General features: G+C 46.9%; 1 pseudogene; it reads right to left on the bottom strand.

The window, feature by feature from the left end:
- The window catches only part of LOC139583517 (TRAF2 and NCK-interacting protein kinase-like), a 67,735-nt pseudogene that overhangs the window by 20,783 nt on the left and 21,586 nt on the right, over positions 1–25,366 (bottom strand).

Genomic DNA, 25,366 nt, shown 5'->3' with positions numbered 1-25,366 from the left:
CCAACAGTTGTTTCCTTCTCACCAAGCTGCTTGCCTATTGTCCTGTAGCCCATCCCAGCCTTGTGCAGGTCTACAATTTTATCCCTGATGTCCTTACACAGCTCTCTGGTCTTGGCCATTGTGGAGAGGTTGGAATCTGTTTGATTGAGTGTGTGGACAGGTGTCTTTTATACAGGTAACGAGTTCAAACAGGTGCAGTTAATACAGGTAATGAGTGGAGAACAGGAGGGCTTCTTAAAGAAAAACTAACAGGTCTGTGAGAGCCGGAATTCTTACTGGTTGGTAGGTGATCAAATACTTATGTCATGCAATAAAATGCAAATTAATTATTTAAAAATCATACAATGTGATTTTCTGGATTTTTGTTTTAGATTCCGTCTCTCACAGTTGAAGTGTACCTATGATAAAAATTACAGACCTCTACATGCTTTGTAAGTAGGAAAACCTGCAAAATCGGCAGTGTATCAAATACTTGTTCTCCCCACTGTATATCTCTCTGGTCACCCCCAAAACCAATTCCTCCTTTGGCCGCCTCTCCTTCCAGTTCTCTGCTGCCAATGACTGGAACGAACTACAAAAATCTCTGAAACTGGAAACACTTATCTCCCTCACTAGCTTTAAGCACCAGCTGTCAGAGCAGATTACTGCACCTGTACATAGCCCATCTATAATTTAGCCCAAACAACTACCTCTTCCCCTACTGTATTTATTTATTTATTTTGTTCCTTTGCACCCCATTATTTCTATTTCTACTTTGCACATTCTTCCACTGCAAATCTACCATTCCAGTGTTTTACTTTCCTTTACCTCCCTTATGTCACCTCATTTGCTCACATTGTATATAGACTTATTTTTCTACTGTTTTATTGACTGTATGTTTGTTTTACTCCATGTGTAACTCTGTGTTGTTGTATGTGTCGAACTGCTTTGCTTTATCTTGGCCAGGACGCAATTGTATATGAGAACTTGTTTTCAACTTGCCTACCTGGTTAAATAAAGGTGAAATATTTTTTTTTTTTTAATAAAACGGCCAACCGAATAGTTTCTAGTCAACTCTCCTCCTTCCAGGCTTTTTCATCTTTGAATTCATATGGTGATCGGCATCTAAACTTTCATAGTATTACCACGACGACCGGCAAAACAGTTCGTCTTTCAATCACCCACGTGGGTATAACCAATGAGGAGATGGCACGTGGGTACCTGCTTCTATAAACCAATGAGGAGATGGGAGAGGCAGGACTTGCAGCGCGATCTGCGTCAGAAATAGAAAGGAGTTCTATTTTAGCCCTTGACATCGCAGACCGTTGGCACGCGCGAGCAGTGTGGGTGCAATAATTGAATAACATGGATTTCTAAATATATTTTGCGACGCTCGCGCACGCGACGTGTCCGGTCTGGTCAGCATGTTAGGTTCAATTTAGGTTCTGAATGAAAGGTGAAAAGGTATTTTCTGTATGTTTAAAATATATATTTTCCAGGATGCTGAAAAGGTATCTTTTCCGGACGTTGAAATCAGTTTAATTTTTGGTTCTTAATGAAAGTTGAAAATCCTTATTTTCCTGATGTTGAAAATACGGATTTCACAGGCATTGAAAATATTCTTTTTTCAGATGTTGAAATCAGGCTCAATTTTGGTTCTGAATGAAAGTTGAAAATATATGTTATTTATAGACATCTATGTTCGTACCAAATCAAGGCTGGTCAAAACATAGAGGAAAATCTGAACCAAGCATAGATGTCTATGATTGATTCAGAGTTGGTCCAGACCGGACCAAAAGCCAATGTCCGTGGAAATCAAAACCGGTCCGGAACTGCACCAAAAAAACACATCCAAAAAGGCAACAGCGTTGGTCTGTGCTTACGGAGCCTACAGTCTTGCCTGTAATTCAATTTTATGAATGCCCGTCTATGTGGTAAGCCTACTGTTTGTAAAACACCAAAAAACGACATCCGGACAGGACAAAAAAAAGACATCCAAAAGAAGTCGGCTCGTGCTTACTAGAGTGTAGCCTACCATGTCGGCCCTCAATGGAATGTTATGAATGCCCATCATTGTGGTAGGCCCTCCGTTTGTAAAACAGGCCATAGCATTGGCTTTATTAGTCCTGATTCCTGTAACTAATCAGTCAATGGCTATTTAAGCTCTGAATATCAGCAATCAAACTTTATTAGGAGTTACTGCCTATTTGCAATGTGTTTACACAGCGGGAAATACCGAAGTATTTTCTTTTTCACTATGATCAGCTTGTCAAAAAATGGACATATACATACTTGAAACCACTTTGCTATTATGCACATAGCAACATGGTCTAGGAAAAGGCGCTAAACATGTGTATATGACAAATACAATTTGATTTGATACTCTTTCTTCCATATCCTGTATCTGCTACATGATTTATATTAGATAATTTTTTTACTGAACGTTGGTGCAGCGCTGCAGAGATGTGTCTCTCCAACAGCACCCTGGAGAGGCAAAATGAACAAGCAAAATATTTTGAGTCCCTGCCCTTGACAAAGTGGGCAATGCTTATCAAAGATCGGCATCAGCCCTCACCAAAAGAGCCCATATGTCACTGGTTGAGAGAAATTGTCATTGTTTTTGTGCAGAATTTGAGGTTTTGTGTTGTTGTTGGATGTGTTGTTGCTGCCTAATGAGTGGGCAGGCCGTGCCTATAACATATCCTAACCACATCAATAAATTGGTTATAACAAACTCTGAACACCGTAACACATATGAACTCAAAATGGATGCGGAGGACGTGACAAATAAACTCGAAACGGGAATATTTTCCAGGTTGCTCAGGAGGTAAAAGGGAAGTCCGATGTGTGGAATAAATGTGACTAGTTGTGGAAAATACTGGAGCTCAAGAAAAATAAGATAAGGAGCAAGCACTGCGTGCATATTATATGTGACTAACACGTGTTGTATAGATTACAGTAGAATTTTTCTGACCATTTGGAACAATGTAAACAACACTAAATAAAGTATAAGTGTACCAGAGAGTCTGTTAAAACGTTGTTTTTTTGTTAAGCCTTTATTACAGCAAAGACTAAACAGTCGCATTCATTCATGAATGCAATTTCCGAAATGGAACGGTATATTTATTGTTTAGCTAATTATTCAAGGAGATCAAGAAAAATATGCATTATTTTTATTATAAATATTATTTTTCAAACAATTTCAAACAGTGTAAACACTAAATAAATTAGAAATATTACAAGATCAAAAACAGCCGAATTTATGAAATTGCTGTGTGAAGCATGGTGCTCACGGAATCAGTAGGCTATTAAACACACACAAACAGGCAAGAGAAGCAGAATCTGTCTTACTTCTGTATATATATTGATGATTTATAAAGACAGGCACATTTAACAGTTAGGCTATTGATTATAGACCTACTTAAGTTCTGGTTTCCTCTCTCCTCACTTTTCTTAGGCAAAAAGGCAAGGGCTGTATTGTCATCTCCTCATTCTGCTGCTGCCTCCGGCATTGTTCTCTAAACCAATATGCTGGTTAACTTTGCTATTATGCACATAGCAACATGGTCTAGGAAAAGGCGGCAATTCAACAGCGCTTTGAATTAACCGCTGCCGGCGACCACTATCCAACGTGGGAGAAAGCGCATTTGTTATAAAATAATATTATTTTTATTAGTGTTGCACCATTGTTTATGTAATATAAGCATATACAATTTCAGTAGCACTGGACTGTGAGCGATGGACTGTGCCATCCCCACGGCCTCCACAATGGATCAGTCCACACAGCGCGAATCAGACAGGTGTCTTGTACACCATGATTATTATTATATATATTTTTCTGCTCGACTAAAGAATCTTGGTCAGCCAACAGCCTATCTACCAAATAATCGACCAGTCGACTAAAAGGGGTCGGCCCTAGTTGGGATAATGGGACAATTTGGAGTACAACGCATTTCTCATCCCTGGATTGAGTTACGTTTCTGAGCCATATCTTGCACTGGCTCCATGGTGTCTTAATCTACACAGGAAGCCTGTCCGGCCTTAATGCAGCTGTAAGCAAGAGGGTCGGATCTGTTGACTAGGGTGCAGGGAGCTTGTGTGTACAGGGCTAGAATGTAGGGGGTTTGTGTGTAGAAGGCTAGCAAATAAGGGTGTAGGGGTCTAGTGAACCTACTTTGGGGTGGCTGCGCCCAGAGCCATCGCCAGGGGATACCATGGGGGAGGGGCTTTGCTGCACCAGATCGGGCAGATTGGCGTTTCGGGGGAAACCGTTGCTGTCGGCGAGAGCGGAGTTCCGCCTCCTGTCCCCATAGGTCTGGAACAGAGAGAGAGTGAGGGCCACTCTACACACTGATGTAAGTTCAGATTAATGTATTTCCTTGTGATGGGTAGGATTTGGGAAAGGTAAGATGATTCTAGATTTGTGTTGAAGGTAAGGTTAAGGTTGGAATCTAATGGTTAAGGTTAGGTTTAGGGTTTGGAGGTTCATCTGGATCTGTGGTTAAGAGGGATGTTCTGCCACTGATGTGGAAGGTGGGTAAACCCAAAGACTTGAAGAAGCTGAGCGACGGCTGGTGACAATGCAGAGACTCATTCTACACAGACAGACACACGCAGAGCCGAGTGCATGCCAGGATGCTGAGTTGTGTATTAAGCAAGCAGAGCGAAGCCCAGGGGTCAGGGGTTAAAAGTGAAAGGCGACTGACCTCTCTCATCATCAGGGTGCTGTCTTGGGAACTGTTGCCGTAGGAATCATTATGTCCTCCCATCACACCGTACACCTCACCACTACTCTGCCCCGCAGCCGGCCTGACACAACACACACACACACGTTTAAAATACTAAAACATGCACTATGCAGACATCGCTCTGCCATTTCCTGGTTGCTAAAATTCTAATAGTAATTTAAGTTTATGTGACAAAACAAGCAAGTATAGTGTAGAGAATCATTGTCACATTTAAACCACTGAAATATGGTTTCCAGAACCAATAATATTGTATTTTCAACTGTTTGAAACTGGTGTACAAAACCCAAAGTAAAAGAAGCAAATAGTGCACATACTGTAGAACACATCTGCCGCTTTTTAGACTTGCTTTCAATGGAATTACAGATCTATAACTCACATTTCTATGTGGATTTGGTCTGGTTGCCCAAAAGTTACATATTACAGATTTAAAATACATAGCTACAATAAAATAAATGCATATATTAAAATGCAAATACACACACACACACTCACATGATGCGTGGGGTGTCGCTGACAGACACAGAGCCGTCGTTACTTCCTCCCTCTCCCTCCTCGTCACTCTGGGACTCGTCACTGGATGAGGAGTAGTCCGTCACCTTGACGGGCGGGCGATTAGGCTCCTCCCCCTGACGCAGCTCCCTCAGCTCCTTGGCTAGAGCTGTCAGGTCCTGGAGGTGAGGAGGTCAAAGGTAAGTAGAGGATATTATAAAAGGTCAGCACTCACGTCGTGGGTGCAGTAACAGTTGCTTTGATTTATGGGGAACATTTTATTGGCACAACATTTTAAACATACATTTTTCAGCAGCTAACTCCTTCCTCAGAGTGTGAGTGAGGAACAATGAGGATTCAGTCAGGATGCAGTCAGGAAAGGTCACTAACAGAAGGGTTAGGTTTCTGGGAACTCAACCCTTATGGTCAGTGGTTAGAGGTTATTTGTTATCTGTTTAAGGGGAAACACAGCTCCAATGCTCCCCAGTCTGCCTCTGTCACACGGCACAGGTAGAGCAAAACAGGTGAGCTAGAGGAGAGAGGGGCGTGCACAGGGCCGGATTAATGTAGGGGCTTAAACGTTATTGTTTTTATTATTATAATTTTATCCAACCAAAGAAGTCCGCTCTCAATGTTCAAAATACATCAGAAAGAATCATTTAGCCACAAAGGATTTTTTATTGTTTTTTAAATAATGGTGGTTAACTTTATCACAAGCACATTCAGGTATTGGTCAAAATGAAGGAAAAACCAACACAAAGTGTATTAACATAAAGTGTCTTAAAAGGGTGTTGCGTCACCACGAGCTGCTAGAACAGCTTCAGCATAGATTCTACATGTGGACCTAAACCATGCCAGGAACACGCCCCCACACCATAACATATACTTTGTATCCCTTGTTTACTCAATTTTGGCAGTTATCAGTATGCCAACAGTCGGCAAGGCCACAGTTTGGGCAGCATGCAAGCCAAATATAGGTTACAGCTTGTTGCGTTGTGGCCATAGACATATAATCCATAGAAGGGTATTGTAACCTCTTACCCTGGCAATTTGACTGTTAAACTCATGGGTACAATAGCAATGGATGCCAGTCCTGCCTTGAATGGGAACTGCCATCTATGGATTATATTTCTATGGTTGATTGCAGCTGTCGGTTTGCCTTTTGCAGATTTCAAAATACAATGGCAGGAAAAACGTAGTTTGGAAAGAAAATGCCTACTGCTGAAAAAAGATGACTAGTCTGTCTGTAGAACCAATATAAACATTCATTAGCTAACAGCAGCACTGGTTTTCAAAGTAGCTTATCTTGAGATAGGCTATTGCCACCCCTACCATGTCACCCCTACCATGTCACAACACAACTGATTGGCTCAAACGCATTAAGGAAAGAAATTCCACAAATTCACTTTTAACAAAGCACACCTGTTAATTGAAATGCATTCCAGGTGACTACCTCGTGAAGCTGGTTGAGAGAATGCCTAGAGTGTGCAAAGCTGTCATCAAGGCAAAGGGTGGCTACTTTGAAGAATCTCAAATCTCAAATATATTTTGATTTGTTTAACACTTTTTTGGTTACTACATGATTCCATATGTGTTATTTCATAGTTTTGATCTATTCACTATTATTCTACAATGTAGAAAATAGTAAAAATAAAGAAAAACCCTTGAATGAGTAGGTGTGCCCAAACTTTTGACTGGTAATGTATATTGCCTCCTAATATTGTACAATCTGTGTGTCGCTTCATTGACCTGGGCTATTGTTTGTCTGAATTAAAGACCAGATTGATCTCAGTTTGTCAGTGTCAGAGTAGCCACTCATTTCTGTCATTTGTGTGGTATTAAAAAATGTTCAGTCAATGTCTTCTGTCATGTAAATGACGAATTGCATGAAATGCGTCATTTAAAAAGGCCGATTTTTTTGGGCCCATGCAACAACAAAAATAATCTTGTGAGGAAATCCCAAAAATGCCTCTGCTCAATTAATAGCCTATGCCACATGGCAAACGTTAGTATGGCTTTATTTATAAAGGGTATTTTTCTTCAACAGCAAATTTAACACGCATCGAATTGCATCTTGGTGCACAGACTTGTTTACACCAAATGATTTGTGTGCCGGGAAGGGGAAAAGGGGGCTATAAAAATAAATTAAAAGCCTCGGGGCCAATGATTTCTTAATCCGGCCCTGGGCGTGCATGTGAAAAGAGGGGACAGTGTGGATATGAGCGTGCACATGGGGATCAATAGATATCTTACCAACTCCTCCTGGATGATAGAGGGGGAGAGAAAATAGAGAAAGACAGAGTGGGAAAGAGAGGCAATAAGAGAGAGAAAAGGGGAGAGAGAGGCAAGAATGAAGCTATAACTACTGCAGGGATACACAAACCTTTGTACTTCAAGAGAAAGATTGAGAGAGAGAGAGAGAGAGAGAGAGAGAGAGAGAGAGAGGGCTGTGGCGGTTATGACATTTTGTCAGCCGTTTGTCATGCAAAAGAAAAATTGACTGTTATTTAACAAACATGTTTAGCATTTCCAGGCCTTCACGTATACAAGCTACAGATGTGTGCCTTTGGAACATCTACAGTTTAAAAAGTCGAATAAATGCACACATTTGTTTATATCCCTGTTAGTGAGCATTTCTGCTTTGCCAAGAGAAGCCATCCACCTGACAGGTGATGCATATCAAGAAGCTGATTAAACAGCATGATCATTACACAGGTGCACCTTGACTGGGAATAAAGATCAACTCAGCAAAAAAAGAAACATCTTCTCACTGTCACTGTGTTTATTTTCAGCAAACTTAACATGGGGTAAATATTTGTATGAACATAAGATTCAACAACTGAGACATAAACTGAACAAGTTCCACAGACATGTGACTAACAGAAATTGAATAATGTGTCCCTGAACAAAGGGGGGTCAAAATTGACAATTTCAGGAATCTTTTATTTCAGCTCATGAAACATCAGACCAACACTTTTACATGTTGCGTTCATATTTCTGTTCAGTGTATTTCAGAAGAACAGAATATGAGTTGGCCTACTGTATGTTATCTGGCTATGCGCCATGCCATAGGCTGTAGACTTGTTCATTTAGCAGACAAGATATGCTTATAAGTCCCGTGCCATTATTATATATTATATGATTTTATAGTAAGTAATATAATAACTTAGCTGAATAAAATAGAAAGTATATTTTCCCATTCCGTAGTGAGTGTGCATATGAAGTGGCTATGTTGAGCGTAAAAGTGATCATTTGAAACAGGTCCTATACGTTATTTAGAGTTATTTGCCAACTTTATTTGTGAATGATACAAACCTTAGAATATCTTATAAATCAAAACATATATGGGCTGCATGATGCATCTGGCTATTGATGAATTGAGAAAGTCACAAACAATAAGCTTGCCTTCCATTCCTTGCCTCCGGCTGCTCACGCTGTTCTCTCATCAAGTGATCATATTTTCACCCATCAGACTATTATCAATTAAATGTTGTCTTTACTCATATATTAAAAGTGGTTTCGATTTAGAATGTGCAGGAACAAGGACAGGTGGGAAAAAGACGACAACAGTATGCACTCGAATAACGAATGGAGGCCGATTTCTCGCCTGTTCGTTTTTCAATCATGCAGGCTATTCTGGTTATTTCACTCCAGGCATCAACCACTGTTTGAGGAGCATGCAGCCTCTCGCTGGGCGACAAGTGATATTCCTCCCAAACTGTATACCATGGGCTCTCCAACCCTGTTCCTGCAGCTATCTAGTGCTCTGTATGCCATGGGCTCTCCAACCCTGTTCCTGCAGCTATCTAGTGCTCTGTATGCCATGGGCTCTCCAACCCTGTTCCTGCAGCTATCTAGTGCTCTATATGCCATGGGCTCTCCAACCCTGTTCCTGCAGCTATCTAGTGCTCTATATGCCATGGGCTCTCCAACCCTGTTCCTGCAGCTATCTAGTGCTCTGTATGCCATGGGCTCTCCAACCCTGTTCCTGCACCTATCTAGTGCTCTGTATGCCATGGGCTCTCCAACCCTGTTCCTGCAGCTATCTAGTGCTCTCTATGCCATGGGCTCTCCAACCCTGTTCCTGCAGCTATCTAATGCTTATTTTGGGAAACCACGTGAAATCTGTTGGGGAACATCAATAGTAGCTTGTTTCACAACGAAAAATATTTCATTAAACTGTTAACAGCCCCTCTCTCTGCACACTCGAGAATGGAATGAAGGAGAGAGGGGAGGAGATGGAAACGCATGGTGAGATATTCCGTAGTTCAATCAATCAATCAATCAAGTTTATTTTATATAGCCCTTCGTACATCAGCTAATATCTCGAAGTGCTGTACAGAAACCCAGCCTAAAACCCCAAACAGCAAGCAATGCAGGTGTAAAGGTAATGGGTCAATCTATTATGAAAATACCTTATTACTAGGCTATTAAAAATTAAATACATATTCACTATAGGCTGTAAGCTGCAAGCTACTGTAAGCTGCCCTGCACAATCAATGAACTAAAAGCATTGTCTAGGCCTATACATTCTCTCCCAGACTCATGGATAGAAAGTTTGGAGCATAGCACAAGGTAACCAGTCCATCCAGTATGCATACTAATAGATTCCACACTCAAAGCCGATAACTAGAATATGTTCAATTTAGGAGTATAGGCTAGACCAATTATGCACCAAAGACATCTTAAATCAGTAATATTTTAAATGTTTTTCTGCTGTGCGTAATATGCGATAGACCAGGGTTCTCCAACCTTTTCTAGCACGAGAGCTACTTCAAAAAAATATAACATGTTGTGAGCTACTTATTTTTTTCTAGCTTTCAAATAGGCACCCTTCTCCCCTGCAAATCTTCCTCAGCTTCTTAGTGCGCTACTTTCTCTCCATAGTTTAACAATCCTTTTTGCTTACTTAATAACCCACAGCACATACCTCTCCAACTAAGTTGGAATGGTGTTTATTATGTTTTAATTACTCCTTGTTCATGCTACATAACCCCTTCCTTATGAATTAACATTATTAATCAGATATAATAATACAGGGTAGAGTTCAATTAATTATAGTTTTATCTAAATGTAGACATTGTTTAGTCATTATTCATAAAGAAATTGTGAGAAATTGTAATTTTGAGAGTAAAATAAAAAGGTTGAGTCATCCGTCCTCCGATACATGACCCACCAAACCGCGCTTCTTAACACCCGCCCGCTTAACCCGGAAGCCAGCTGCACCAATGTGCTGTTCAACTGACGACCAAAGTCAGCCTGCAGGCGCCCGCCCTGCCACAAGGAGCCGCTAGAACGCGATGAGCCAAGTAAAGCCCCCCACGGCCAAACTCTCCCCTAGCCCGGATGTCACTGGGCCAATTGTGCGCCACCCTATGAGACTCCCGGTCACAGCCGGTTGTGACACAGCCTGGGATCGAACCCGGGTCTGTAGTGACGTGCGATGCAGTGCCTTAGACCGCTGCGCCACTCGGGAGGCACCATGAAGTGAGTTTTAAAAGGACAATACTGTTTTGATGATAAGTATTTTTGATGTGATTTTCGATTGCATTAGCATTGCTGTCAGAGTGGTTCGATGGACAACAGAGCCCTGAGAACCAGACCATTAGGACCTGATGGTCGTTAGTGAGTTGGGTACTAACAACGCATGTCCTGAGTGCACAAGAGGAGATTACCGTGACTCAATTTTACTGCCGTCATGACTCATGACTGCCGGTATGGTGGTAATACGGTCACCTCAACAGCCCTAGATGGGGGGTGGAGAGTAAGTAAATACCTGAGTGGGTGAATGAGTGAAAGAGCTAGGAAGTGAATGGGTGAGAGAGATGGAGAAAGGGGGAGGAGAAATGCCACTAACCTCATCTACAGCTCTCTTATAGCTCTAAAGATGTTGGAGAGAAACGCAGAGAAAGGAAAGAGGAGGGAGACAATAAAAAAGGAATGTGGGAGGGACAGAGACGAGAAAAGATGAAAGAGAGATGAGACATGTATTGGTTAGTTCAGAGAAGAGAATGGGTTGTTTTTTCTCTGTGTGTCTGTACTTACCGCGGGCCTGCTAGGTCGTGTCAGCGTCACATCTCTGTTTTCTTCTTTGGTCTCCTGGGCCGGTGCCCCAGAACCCTCGGCTTGATTTGCCCCTGTCAACCAATCACATTCTGCTCACTAAATAGTCAACAAATCACATCTTCTCTCTGACTGTATAGAGTGTTAAGGGTTGAAACATTTACAGGAACACACATGGGAATCTGTGTGTGGTGGTGTGTGTGTGTGTACCTCTTTCGTTGCTGCCCCCCTTGGAGGAAGGGGTAGAGGAGCTGGAGGAGCTGCCACTGCTCTTCCTCTTCAGGGGAGTTTCCATTGGGACATCAGTCCTCCGCAGGTCTGGATTACTACAGCAACACACACAAACAACATTAAACTGCCTGATTCACAAAGGAACATGGAGTGTGTGTATAGTATATGTGTGTGTGTGAGTACCTGGCCCGTATCAGGTGTGCTCCAGCTTTAGGAGCAAGGCCCGCAGGTCCATTCCCAGGAGAGTTCTTCCTGACCAGGGCTGGAGAGATAGACGTGGTCCTCTGGGGCACCTACACACACACACAGGTTTGTTTTACTATCCTTGTGAGGACCAAACAATTGATTCCCCGTCAAAACCCTATTTTCTCTAACCACTAACCCTGAACCTAATTCTAATCCTAAAATAGCCTTTTTCTTGTGGGGACCGGCAAAATGTCCCCACTTGTCTGAATTTTACTATCGTTGTGAGGACTTCTAGTCCCCACAAGAATAGTAAAAAAATAAAAACACACACACACTGAGAACCAATAAAAATCAGTTAGAAAAGGTCTAAGTGGGACACATACTGTATTCTCAATCGCAAACTAAGTTTGCTAAACTGTATGTACAGTTGAAGTCGGAAGTTTACATACACCTTAGCCAAATACATTTAAACTCAGTTTCACAATTCCTGACATTTAATCCAAGTAAAAATTCCCTGTCTTAGGTCAGGTAGGATCACCACTTTATTTTAAGAATGTGAAATGTCAGAATAATAGTAGAGAGAATGATTTATTTCAGCTTTTATTTCTTTCATCACATTCCCAGTGGGTCAGAAGTTTACATACACTCAATTAGTATTTGTTAGCATTGCCTTAAATTGTTTAACTTGGGTCAAACGTTTCAGGTAGCCTTCCACAAGCTTCCCACAATAAGTTGGGTGAATTTTGGCCCATTCCTCCTGACAGAGCTGGTTTAACCGAGTCAGGTTTGTAGGCCTCCTTGCTCGCACACGCTATTTCAGTTCTGCCCACAAATGTTCTATAGGATTGAGGTTAGGGCTTTGTGATGGCCACTCCAATACCTTGACTTTGTTGTCCTTAAGCCATTTTGCCACAACTTTGGAAGTATGCTTGGGGTCATTGTCCATTTGGAAGACCCATTTGCGACCAAGCTTTAACTTCCTGACTGATGTCTTGAGATGTTGCTTCAATATATCCACATAATTTTTCTACCTCATGATGCCATCTATTTTGTGAAGTGCATCAGTCCCTCCTGCAGCAAAACACCCCCACAACATGATGCTGCCACCCCTGTGCTTCACGGTTGGGCTGGTATTCTTCGGCTTGCAAGCCTCCTCCTTTTTCCTTCAAACATAACGATGGTCATTATGGCCAAACAGTTCTATTTTTGTTTCATCAGACAAGAGGACATTTCTCCAAAAAGTACGATCTTTGTCCCCATGTGCAGTTGCAAACCGTAGTCTGGCTTTTTTATGGTGGTTTTGAAGCAGTGGCTTCATCCTTGCTGAGTGGCCTTTCAGGTTATGTCGATATAGGACTCATTTTACAGTGGATATAAATACTTTTGTACCTGTTTCCTCCAGCATCTTCACAAGGCCCTTTGCTGTTGTTCTGGGATTGATTTGCACTTTTCACACCAAAGTACGTTCATCTCTAGGAGACAGAACGCGTCTCCTTCCTGACCGGTATGGCGGCTGCGTGGTCCCATGGTGTTTATACTTGATTACTATTGTTTGTACAGATGAACGTGGTACCTTCAGCCATTTGGAAATTGCTCCCACGGATGAACCAGACTTGGGAAGGTCTACAATTTTTTTTCCTGAGGTCTTGGCTGATTTCTTTTGATTTTCCCATGATGCCAAGCAAAGAGGCACTGAGTTTGAAGGTAGGCCTTGAAATACATCCACAGGTACACCTTCAATTGACTCAAATGATGTCAATTAGCCTATGAGAAGCTTATAAAGCCATGACATAATTTCCTGTAATTTTCCAAGCTGTTTAAAGGCACAGTCAACTTAGTATATGTAAACTTCTGACCCACTGGAATTGTGATAGTGAAATAAACTGGTCTGTAAACAATTGTTGGAAAAATTACTTGTGTCATGCACAAAGTAGATGTCCTAACCAACCTGCCAAAACGATAGTTTGTTTACAAGAAATTTGTGGAGTGGTTGAAAAATGAGTTTTAATGACTCCAACCTAAGTGTATATAAACTTCTGACTTCAACTCTACATAGTGATTTGAGATAAACAATCGTAAGGTGCCCCAAAAGTTCTGAGACATTGCATTCCAGCCACAAACAGACATTGTCATGCAGACCTTAGGAGGTAGGTCTAGGTCCGTTCGTAGCCAGGAGCTGCGGTCCAGTTTGTCGAGGGGGGGAGCGAGGCGGGGGAGAGGTATAGAAGGAGGGGTGTCTGAGGTAGGGTCAGAGTTCTGGCGGGGCATGGGGGGGCGGCCGGAGGATGGGGAGGGGGACAGGCCTGTGACCCCTGCAGGGTCGTGGAGAGACTGGGACCCAGACAGACCATGGGACTTCACCTGCACCAGGTGGGCCATCTGACAAGACCAGACCAGGACCAGATCATAACAGACCAGAGGAGCAGGATCGTACATCAGGACCAGGCAGGTAGAGGAGCAGGTTCATACATCAGCACCAGGCAGGTAGAGGAGCAGGTTCATACATCAGCACCAGGCAGGTAGAGGAGCAGGTTCATACATCAGGACCAGGCAGGTAGAGGAGCAGGATCACACATCAGGACCAGGCAGGTAGAGGAGTAGGTGTAGAGGAGGAAGAGAGGAGGAGCCGGAGGAGAGGGGAAGGAGGTAAGGAAAGTATTGGGGGAGGGGAGAGGGGAAAGAGGTACGGAAAGTAGAGGGGGAGGGGAGAGGGGAAGGAGGTACGGAAAGTAGAGGGGGAGGGGAGAGGGGAAGGAGGTACGGAAAGTAGAGGGGGAGGGGAGAGGGGAAGGAGGTACGGAAAGTAGAGGGGGAGGGGAGAGGGGAAGGAGGTACGGAAAGTAGAGGGGGAGGGGAGAGGGGAAGGAGATACGGAAAGTAGAGGGGGAGGGGAGAGGGGAAGGAGGTAAGGAAAGTAGAGGGGGAGGGGAAGGAAAAATGAAAGGAGGAGAAACAAACATCATAAAGGGTAAACGTGCAACTACATATACTGTACACATGCACCCACACACTTCCACTCCCCCACACACACACACCTGTGGTTCAACGGGGCGGTGCATGGGGGGTGTTCGGGCCTGCTGTATGCCCCCGCTGCTGAACGACTCTGAGCGGGGGGGCAGGGATGGATCAGAGATACGGTTGGACACTTTATGTTGCAGCGCTGGAGAACTCTGTCTGTTCAGCTTGGAACGCTCTTCCACCTGCCACACACACACCCACCCGCACATACAAGAGCACACAAAGTTAGAGCACAATCATTTATATTGGCCGTCAGTGACAGATTTTTCAATGTATGTTTGTGTGTCTTGTGTGACGTGTGTCAAACCTCCAGTTTCCCTCAGAGCCGTTACCATGGAGGAGAAGCCTAGAGACAAACCTGGCTACAGTGTGCATGTGTGTGTGTACGTGCCGGTGTGTGTGTGTGTACCGGTGTATGTACTGGTGTATGTGTGTCCATAGGGAAGCAGATACACCCATGTGTGTTGACAGATATAGCCACGGCTGGCCTACATCAGCCCACAGTGGCCACTGGGGGGCAAGCCTGGTGGTGTGTGTGGCCTGGATCTAGGCTAAATCAGGAGCTGCAGTGTGTCCCTGAGAGAAGCCTGGTGCCTGAACATGAAGCAGACTAAAACATTCAGTTTGAAGAGCTGAGATTCTGAAGGAGACCGATCAGTCGGGTGTAAAGACTAGAGGAAGAGAGAGATGGGAGGAAGGGGTTCATGGCACAGTTACAGACAATAATCTAGAAATGACAAGCCTGTTAGTCTCTGAAAGTACATCTATGACCATTGTAAAAGATGCCAGGCACCATTCCAGAACGTAGAGAGGGGAAAAAGTTGTTGTAGAAAACACCAGCCACCATTCTAGAACATAGAACATTCCAGGCAGGGTTTTTTTCAGGAGTGCGTCTCCTGGTGCAAGGGAAGAGAAAATGGTTAATAGGGACAGGAGAGTCACGTCCAGAAGAAAGGAGGTTAGGAAAAGAGAGAGCTTCCCCAGACACACCAGTCGAGTAATGTTAGTCCACCTCTGGAGAGAGAGGGGGAGGAAGTGTGTTAGACAAACAGGAAGTGGGTATGTCTCCCTGACTGACCAGTCGACCTGGACTCCTCCCCCTAGACTCCTGGACTCTTCCCTCAGGGCTCCTTCTTCTGGCCTCGGGATGATGCAGGATTGGATAAGAGGAGTCAGGGGCAGGATCAGAGGCGCAGGACACATGTATACACGGAACAGTCACATTATTGCCTTCTGTTTGGAGGAGCCTCTCCCTGGAGTGACTTGATTGGGCAGGGTAGGAGGGGGGGCGGGAGCGGGGTTTGTAACCAGGGAGCAGGAGGAGGTGTGATAGGCTGGCGTCTCCAGGCAGGTTAAAGGAGTGGTGCTTCTTGGGAGGTATACGAGGGGAGTTACTCTGGGCTCGACGCATCACCTAGAGACAGGGGGCGTCATACAGAACATCACACACACATACAGGTGGACATACTGTCAGTTCACACACATATTACCATGGCAGAACCTGAAAAAAACTTTTCAACCACATAAACCAGTAGAGGATCTGTCCATGACGGAGACGCTGTGTGTGTCTGAGTAAGAGAGAGATGTTGTCAGATATCTTAAAGTTCAGACATAGCAACGCTACAGGGCTCCACTTCTTCAGAAAACATCAATCCTGCTTTTGGAAGTGAGAAAGAGAAAGAGAGATCATTGTAGGAGACCATGTCAATGTTGCAAACTATACTGCTGGTGTAACCACATGAACTGAACCCATGTACAAGTGCTGTGTGTATCAACAGTACCTCCTTGGCCCAGGCAGGTTTGTCGTTATTGGGGGCTGTGTCTTTGTAGTGGTACAGCTGTTTGGTGTCTTGTGGCCGTGGCTCCTGCTGCTGCTGCTGTAAGGACACCAGGTAGGCTCTCTCCTGCTGCAGCTGTCTCTGGAGACGTTCCGCCTGCCGCTGCTCCTCCATCTGCTTACGCTTGTACTCCTGTAGTTACACACACACACGGTTTACAAGGGGAGGAACGCAATGACACAATGTATATGCTGGCGCCACAAGAGAGCTATGGGGTTGTTGTGGAAGCAACACGGAGATGTGGAGTAGAGAGTTATGGGGTTGCTGTGGAGGCAACACGGAGATGTGGAGTAGAGAGCTATGGGGTTGTTGTGGAGGCTACACAGAGATGTGGAGTAGAGAGCTATGGGGTTGCTGTGGAGGCTACAAGGAGATGTGGAGTAGAGAGCTATGGTGTTGTTGTGAAGGCAACACGGAGATGTGGAGTAGAGAGCTATGGGGTTGCTGTGGAGGCAACACGGAGATGTGGAGTAGAGAGCTAGGGTGTTGCTGTGGAGGCAACACGGAGATGTGGAGTAGAGAGCTATGGGGTTGCTGTGGAGGCAACACGGAGATGTGGAGTAGAGAGCTATGGGGTTGTTGTGGAGGCTACACGGAGATGTGGAGTAGAGAGCTATGGGGTTGTTGTGGAGGCTACACGGAGATGTGGAGTAGAGAGCTATGGGGTTGCTGTGGAGGCTACACAGAGATGTGGAGTAGAGAGCTATGGGGTTGCTGTGGAGGCAACACGGAGATGTGGAGTAGAGAGCTATGGGGTTGTTGTGGAGGCTACACGGAGATGTGGAGTAGAGAGCTATGGGGTTGCTGTGGAGGCTACACAGAGATGTGGAGTAGAGAGCTATGGGGTTGCTGTGGAGGCTACACGGAGATGTGGAGTAGAGAGCTATGGGGTTGCTGTGGAGGCTACACGGAGATGTGGAGTAGAGAGCTATGGGGTTGTTGTGGAGGCTACACGGAGATGTGGAGTAGGAGTAGAGAGCTATGGGGTTGTTGTGGAGGCTACACAGAGATGTGGAGTAGAGAGCTATGGGGTTGTTGTGGAGGCTACACGGAGATGTGGAGTAGAGAGCTATGGGGTTGTTGTGGAGGCTACACGGAGATGTGGAGTAGAGAGCTATGGGGTTGCTGTGGAGGCTACACGGAGATGTGGAGTAGAGAGCTATGGGGTTGCTGTGGAGGCTACACAGAGATGTGGAGTAGAGAGCTATGGGGTTGTTGTGGAGGCTACACGGAGATGTGGAGTAGGAGTAGAGAGCTATGGGGTTGTTGTGGAGGCTACACGGAGATGTGGAGTAGAGAGCTATGGGGTTGTTGTGGAGGCTACACGGAGATGTGGAGTAGAGAGCTATGGGGTTGTTGTGGAGGCTACACGGAGATGTGGAGTAGAGAGCTATGGGGTTGTTGTGGAGGCTACACAGAGATGTGGAGTAGGAGTAGAGAGCTATGGGGTTGTTGTGGAGGCAACACGGAGATGTGGAGTAGAGAGCTATGGGGTTGTTGTGGAGGCTACAAGGAGATGTGGAGTAGAGAGCTATGGGGTTGTTGTGGAGGCTACAAGGAGATGTGGAGTAGAGAGCTATGGGGTTGTTGTGGAGGCTACAAGGAGATGTGGAGTAGAGAGCTATGGGGTTGTTGTGGAGGCTACACAGAGATGTGGAGTAGAGAGCTATGGGGTTGCTGTGGAGGCTACACAGAGATGTGGAGTAGAGAGCTATGGGGTTGCTGTGGAGGCTACACAGAGATGTGGAGCAGAGAGCTATGGGGTTGCTGTGGAGGCTACACAGAGATGTGGAGCAGAGAGCTATGGGGTTGCTGTGGAGGCTACACGGAGATGTGGAGCAGAGAGCTATGGGGTTGCTGTGGAGGCTACACGGAGATGTGGAGCAGAGAGCTATGGGGTTGCTGTGGAGGCTACACAGAGATGTGGAGTAGAGAGCTATGGGGTTGCTGTGGAGGCTACACAGAGATGTGGAGTAGAGAGCTATGGGGTTGTTGTGGAGGCTACACAGAGATGTGGAGTAGAGAGCTATGGGGTTGCTGTGGAGGCTACACAGAGATGTGGAGTAGGAGTAGAGAGCTATGGGGTTGTTGTGGAGGCTACACAGAGATGTGGAGTAGAGAGCTATGGGGTTGCTGTGGAGGCTACACAGAGATGTGGAGTAGAGAGCTATGGGGTTGCTGTGGAGGCTACACAGAGATGTGGAGTAGAGAGCTATGGGGTTGTTGTGGAGGCTACACAGAGATGTGGAGCAGGAGTAGAGAGCTATGGGGTTGTTGTGGAGGCTACACAGAGATGTGGAGTAGAGAGCTATGGGGTTGTTGTGGAGGCTACACAGAGATGTGGAGTAGAGAGCTATGGGGTTGTTGTGGAGGCTACACAGAGATGTGGAGTAGAGAGCTATGGGGTTGCTGTGGAGGCTACACGGAGATGTGGAGTAGAGAGCTATGGGGTTGCTGTGGAGGCTACACAGAGATGTGGAGTAGAGAGCTATGGGGTTGCTGTGGAGGCTACACAGAGATGTGGAGTAGAGAGCTATGGGGTTGCTGTGGAGGCTACACAGAGATGTGGAGTAGAGAGCTATGGGGTTGCTGTGGAGGCTACACAGAGATGTGGAGTAGAGAGCTATGGGGTTGCTGTGGAGGCTACACAGAGATGTGGAGTAGAAAGCTATGGGGTTGTTGTGGAGGCTACACGGAGATGTGGAGTAGAGAGCTATGGGGTTGCTGTGGAGGCAACACGGAGATGTGGAGTAGAGAGCTATGGGGTTGTTGTGGAGGCTACACAGAGATGTGGAGTAGAGAGCTATGGGGTTGCTGTGGAGGCTACACAGAGATGTGGAGTAGAGAGCTATGGGGTTGCTGTGGAGGCTACAAGGAGATGTGGAGTAGAGAGCTATGGGGTTGTTGTGGAGGCTACAAGGAGATGTGGAGTAGAGAGCTATGGGGTTGTTGTGGAGGCTACACAGAGATGTGGAGTAGAGAGCTATGGTGTTGTTGTGAAGGCAACACGGAGATGTGGAGTAGAGAGCTATGGGGTTGATGTGGAGGCAACACGGAGATGTGGAGTAGAGAGCTAGGGTGTTGCTGTGGAGGCAACACGGAGATGTGGAGTAGAGAGCTATGGGGTTGCTGTGGAGGCAACACGGAGATGTGGGGTAGAGAGCTATGGGGTTGTTGTGGAGGCTACACAGAGATGTGGAGTAGGAGTAGAGAGCTATGGGGTTGTTGTGGAGGCAACACGGAGATGTGGAGTAGAGAGCTATGGGGTTGTTGTGGAGGCTACAAGGAGATGTGGAGTAGAGAGCTATGGGGTTGTTGTGGAGGCTACAAGGAGATGTGGAGTAGAGAGCTATGGGGTTGTTGTGGAGGCTACACAGAGATGTGGAGTAGAGAGCTATGGGGTTGTTGTGGAGGCTACACAGAGATGTGGAGTAGGAGTAGAGAGCTATGGGGTTGTTGTGGAGGCTACAAGGAGATGTGGAGTAGAGAGCTATGGGGTTGTTGTGGAGGCTACAAGGAGATGTGGAGTAGAGAGCTATGGGGTTGTTGTGGAGGCTACACAGAGATGTGGAGTAGAGAGCTATGGGGTTGCTGTGGAGGCTACACAGAGATGTGGAGTAGAGAGCTATGGGGTTGCTGTGGAGGCTACACAGAGATGTGGAGCAGAGAGCTATGGGGTTGCTGTGGAGGCTACACAGAGATGTGGAGCAGAGAGCTATGGGGTTGCTGTGGAGGCTACACAGAGATGTGGAGCAGAGAGCTATGGGGTTGCTGTGGAGGCTACACGGAGATGTGGAGCAGAGAGCTATGGGGTTGCTGTGGAGGCTACACAGAGATGTGGAGCAGAGAGCTATGGGGTTGCTGTGGAGGCTACACAGAGATGTGGAGTAGAGAGCTATGGGGTTGCTGTGGAGGCTACACAGAGATGTGGAGTAGAGAGCTATGGGGTTGTTGTGGAGGCTACACAGAGATGTGGAGTAGAGAGCTATGGGGTTGCTGTGGAGGCTACACAGAGATGTGGAGTAGGAGCAGAGAGCTATGGGGTTGCTGTGGAGGCTACACGGAGATGTGGAGCAGAGAGCTATGGGGTTGCTGTGGAGGCTACACAGAGATGTGGAGCAGAGAGCTATGGGGTTGCTGTGGAGGCTACACAGAGATGTGGAGTAGAGAGCTATGGGGTTGCTGTGGAGGCTACACAGAGATGTGGAGTAGAGAGCTATGGGGTTGTTGTGGAGGCTACACAGAGATGTGGAGTAGAGAGCTATGGGGTTGCTGTGGAGGCTACACAGAGATGTGGAGTAGAGAGCTATGGGGTTGCTGTGGAGGCTACACAGAGATGTGGAGTAGAGAGCTATGGGGTTGTTGTGGAGGCTACACAGAGATGTGGAGTAGAGAGCTATGGGGTTGCTGTGGAGGCTACACAGAGATGTGGAGTAGAGAGCTATGGGGTTGCTGTGGAGGCTACACAGAGATGTGGAGTAGAGAGCTATGGGGTTGCTGTGGAGGCTACACAGAGATGTGGAGCAGGAGTAGAGAGCTATGGGGTTGTTGTGGAGGCTACACAGAGATGTGGAGTAGAGAGCTATGGGGTTGTTGTGGAGGCTACACAGAGATGTGGAGTAGAGAGCTATGGGGTTGTTGTGGAGGCTACACAGAGATGTGGAGTAGAGAGCTATGGGGTTGCTGTGGAGGCTACACGGAGATGTGGAGTAGAGAGCTATGGGGTTGCTGTGGAGGCTACACAGAGATGTGGAGTAGAGAGCTATGGGGTTGCTGTGGAGGCTACACGGAGATGTGGAGTAGAGAGCTATGGGGTTGCTGTGGAGGCTACACAGAGATGTGGAGTAGAGAGCTATGGGGTTGCTGTGGAGGCTACACGGAGATGTGGAGTAGAGAGCTATGGGGTTGTTGTGGAGGCTACACAGAGATGTGGAGTAGAGAGCTATGGGGTTGCTGTGGAGGCAACACGGAGATGTGGAGTAGAGAGCTAGGGTGTTGCTGTGGAGGCTACACAGAGATGTGGAGTAGAGAGCTATGGGGTTGTTGTGGAGGCTACACGGAGATGTGGAGTAGAGAGCTATGGGGTTGCTGTGGAGGCAACACGGAGATGTGGGGTAGAGAGCTATGGGGTTGTTGTGGAGGCTACACAGAGATGTGGAGTAGAGAGCTATGGGGTTGCTGTGGAGGCTACAAGGAGATGTGGAGTAGAGAGCTATGGGGTTGTTGTGGAGGCTACAAGGAGATGTGGAGTAGAGAGCTATGGGGTTGTTGTGGAGGCTACAAGGAGATGTGGAGTAGAGAGCTATGGGGTTGTTGTGGAGGCTACAAGGAGATGTGGAGTAGAGAGCTATGGGGTTGCTGTGGAGGCTACACGGAGATGTGGAGTAGAGAGCTATGGGGTTGCTGTGGAGGCTACACGGAGATGTGGAGTAGAGAGCTATGGGGTTGTTGTGGAGGCTACAAGGAGATGTGGAGTAGAGAGCTATGGGGTTGTTGTGGAGGCTACAAGGAGATGTGGAGTAGAGAGCTATGGGGTTGCTGTGGAGGCTACACGGAGATGTGGAGTAGAGAGCTATGGGGTTGCTGTGGAGGCTACAAGGAGATGTGGAGTAGAGAGCTATGGGGTTGCTGTGGAGGCTACACAGAGATGTGGAGCAGAGAGCTATGGGGTTGCTGTGGAGGCTACACAGAGATGTGGAGCAGGAGTAGAGAGCTATGGGGTTGTTGTGGAGGCTACACAGAGATGTGGAGTAGAGAGCTATGGGGTTGTTGTGGAGGCTACACAGAGATGTGGAGTAGAGAGCTATGGGGTTGTTGTGGAGGCTACACAGAGATGTGGAGTAGAGAGCTATGGGGTTGCTGTGGAGGCTAAACGGAGATGTGGAGTAGAGAGCTATGGGGTTGCTGTGGAGGCTACACAGAGATGTGGAGTAGAGAGCTATGGGGTTGCTGTGGAGGCTACACGGAGATGTGGAGTAGAGAGCTATGGGGTTGCTGTGGAGGCTACACAGAGATGTGGAGTAGAGAGCTATGGGGTTGCTGTGGAGGCTACACGGAGATGTGGAGTAGAGAGCTATGGGGTTGTTGTGGAGGCTACACAGAGATGTGGAGTAGAGAGCTATGGGGTTGCTGTGGAGGCAACACGGAGATGTGGAGTAGAGAGCTAGGGTGTTGCTGTGGAGGCTACACAGAGATGTGGAGTAGAGAGCTATGGGGTTGTTGTGGAGGCTACACGGAGATGTGGAGTAGAGAGCTATGGGGTTGCTGTGGAGGCAACACGGAGATGTGGGGTAGAGAGCTATGGGGTTGTTGTGGAGGCTACACAGAGATGTGGAGTAGAGAGCTATGGGGTTGCTGTGGAGGCTACAAGGAGATGTGGAGTAGAGAGCTATGGGGTTGTTGTGGAGGCTACAAGGAGATGTGGAGTAGAGAGCTATGGGGTTGTTGTGGAGGCTACAAGGAGATGTGGAGTAGAGAGCTATGGGGTTGTTGTGGAGGCTACAAGGAGATGTGGAGTAGAGAGCTATGGGGTTGCTGTGGAGGCTACACGGAGATGTGGAGTAGAGAGCTATGGGGTTGCTGTGGAGGCTACACGGAGATGTGGAGTAGAGAGCTATGGGGTTGTTGTGGAGGCTACAAGGAGATGTGGAGTAGAGAGCTATGGGGTTGTTGTGGAGGCTACAAGGAGATGTGGAGTAGAGAGCTATGGGGTTGCTGTGGAGGCTACACGGAGATGTGGAGTAGAGAGCTATGGGGTTGCTGTGGAGGCTACAAGGAGATGTGGAGTAGAGAGCTATGGGGTTGCTGTGGAGGCTACACAGAGATGTGGAGTAGAGAGTTATGGGGTTGCTGTGGAGGCTACACAGAGATGTGGAGCAGAGAGCTATGGGGTTGCTGTGGAGGCTACACAGAGATGTGGAGTAGAGAGCTATGGGGTTGCTGTGGAGGCTACACAGAGATGTGGAGTAGAGAGCTATGGGGTTGTTGTGGAGGCTACACAGAGATGTGGAGTAGGAGTAGAGAGCTATGGGGTTGTTGTGGAGGCAACACGGAGATGTGGAGTAGAGAGCTATGGGGTTGTTGTGGAGGCTACACAGAGATGTGGAGTAGAGAGCTATGGGGTTGCTGTGGAGGCTACACAGAGATGTGGAGTAGAGAGCTATGGGGTTGCTGTGGAGGCTACACAGAGATGTGGAGCAGAGAGCTATGGGGTTGCTGTGGAGGCTACACAGAGATGTGGAGTAGAGAGCTATGGGGTTGCTGTGGAGGCTACACAGAGATGTGGAGCAGGAGTAGAGAGCTATGGGGTTGTTGTGGAGGCTACACAGAGATGTGGAGTAGAGAGCTATGGGGTTGTTGTGGAGGCTACACAGAGATGTGGAGTAGAGAGCTATGGGGTTGTTGTGGAGGCTACACAGAGATGTGGAGTAGAGAGCTATGGGGTTGCTGTGGAGGCTACACGGAGATGTGGAGTAGAGAGCTATGGGGTTGCTGTGGAGGCTACACAGAGATGTGGAGTAGAGAGCTATGGGGTTGCTGTGGAGGCTACACGGAGATGTGGAGTAGAGAGCTATGGGGTTGCTGTGGAGGCTACACAGAGATGTGGAGTAGAGAGCTATGGGGTTGCTGTGGAGGCTACACGGAGATGTGGAGTAGAGAGCTATGGGGTTGTTGTGGAGGCTACACAGAGATGTGGAGTAGAGAGCTATGGGGTTGCTGTGGAGGCAACACGGAGATGTGGAGTAGAGAGCTAGGGTGTTGCTGTGGAGGCTACACAGAGATGTGGAGCAGAGAGCTATGGGGTTGTTGTGGAGGCTACACGGAGATGTGGGGTAGAGAGCTATGGGGTTGCTGTGGAGGCTACACGGAGATGTGGGGTAGAGAGCTATGGGGTTGTTGTGGAGGCTACACAGAGATGTGGAGTAGAGAGCTATGGGGTTGCTGTGGAGGCTACAAGGAGATGTGGAGTAGAGAGCTATGGGGTTGTTGTGGAGGCTACAAGGAGATGTGGAGTAGAGAGCTATGGGGTTGTTGTGGAGGCTACAAGGAGATGTGGAGTAGAGAGCTATGGGGTTGTTGTGGAGGCTACAAGGAGATGTGGAGTAGAGAGCTATGGGGTTGCTGTGGAGGCTACACGGAGATGTGGAGTAGAGAGCTATGGGGTTGCTGTGGAGGCTACACGGAGATGTGGAGTAGAGAGCTATGGGGTTGTTGTGGAGGCTACACGGAGATGTGGAGTAGAGAGCTATGGGGTTGTTGTGGAGGCTACACAGAGATGTGGAGTAGAGAGCTATGGGGTTGCTGTGGAGGCTACACAGAGATGTGGAGTAGAGAGCTATGGGGTTGCTGTGGAGGCTACACGGAGATGTGGAGTAGAGAGCTATGGGGTTGCTGTGGAGGCTACACGGAGATGTGGAGTAGAGAGCTATGGGGTTGCTGTGGAGGCTACAAGGAGATGTGGAGTAGAGAGCTATGGGGTTGCTGTGGAGGCTACACAGAGATGTGGAGTAGAGAGTTATGGGGTTGCTGTGGAGGCTACACAGAGATGTGGAGCAGAGAGCTATGGGGTTGCTGTGGAGGCTACACAGAGATGTGGAGTAGAGAGCTATGGGGTTGCTGTGGAGGCTACACAGAGATGTGGAGTAGAGAGCTATGGGGTTGTTGTGGAGGCTACACAGAGATGTGGAGTAGGAGTAGAGAGCTATGGGGTTGTTGTGGAGGCAACACGGAGATGTGGAGTAGAGAGCTATGGGGTTGTTGTGGAGGCTACACAGAGATGTGGAGTAGAGAGCTATGGGGTTGCTGTGGAGGCTA

This window comes from Salvelinus alpinus, chromosome 8, assembly GCF_045679555.1.
Source record: "Salvelinus alpinus chromosome 8, SLU_Salpinus.1, whole genome shotgun sequence".
In the NCBI taxonomy this organism is placed as follows: Eukaryota; Metazoa; Chordata; class Actinopteri; order Salmoniformes; family Salmonidae; genus Salvelinus; species Salvelinus alpinus.
The sequence above is the reverse complement of the archived record's forward strand: the minus strand, read 5'-3'. Positions and strand labels throughout refer to the sequence as shown.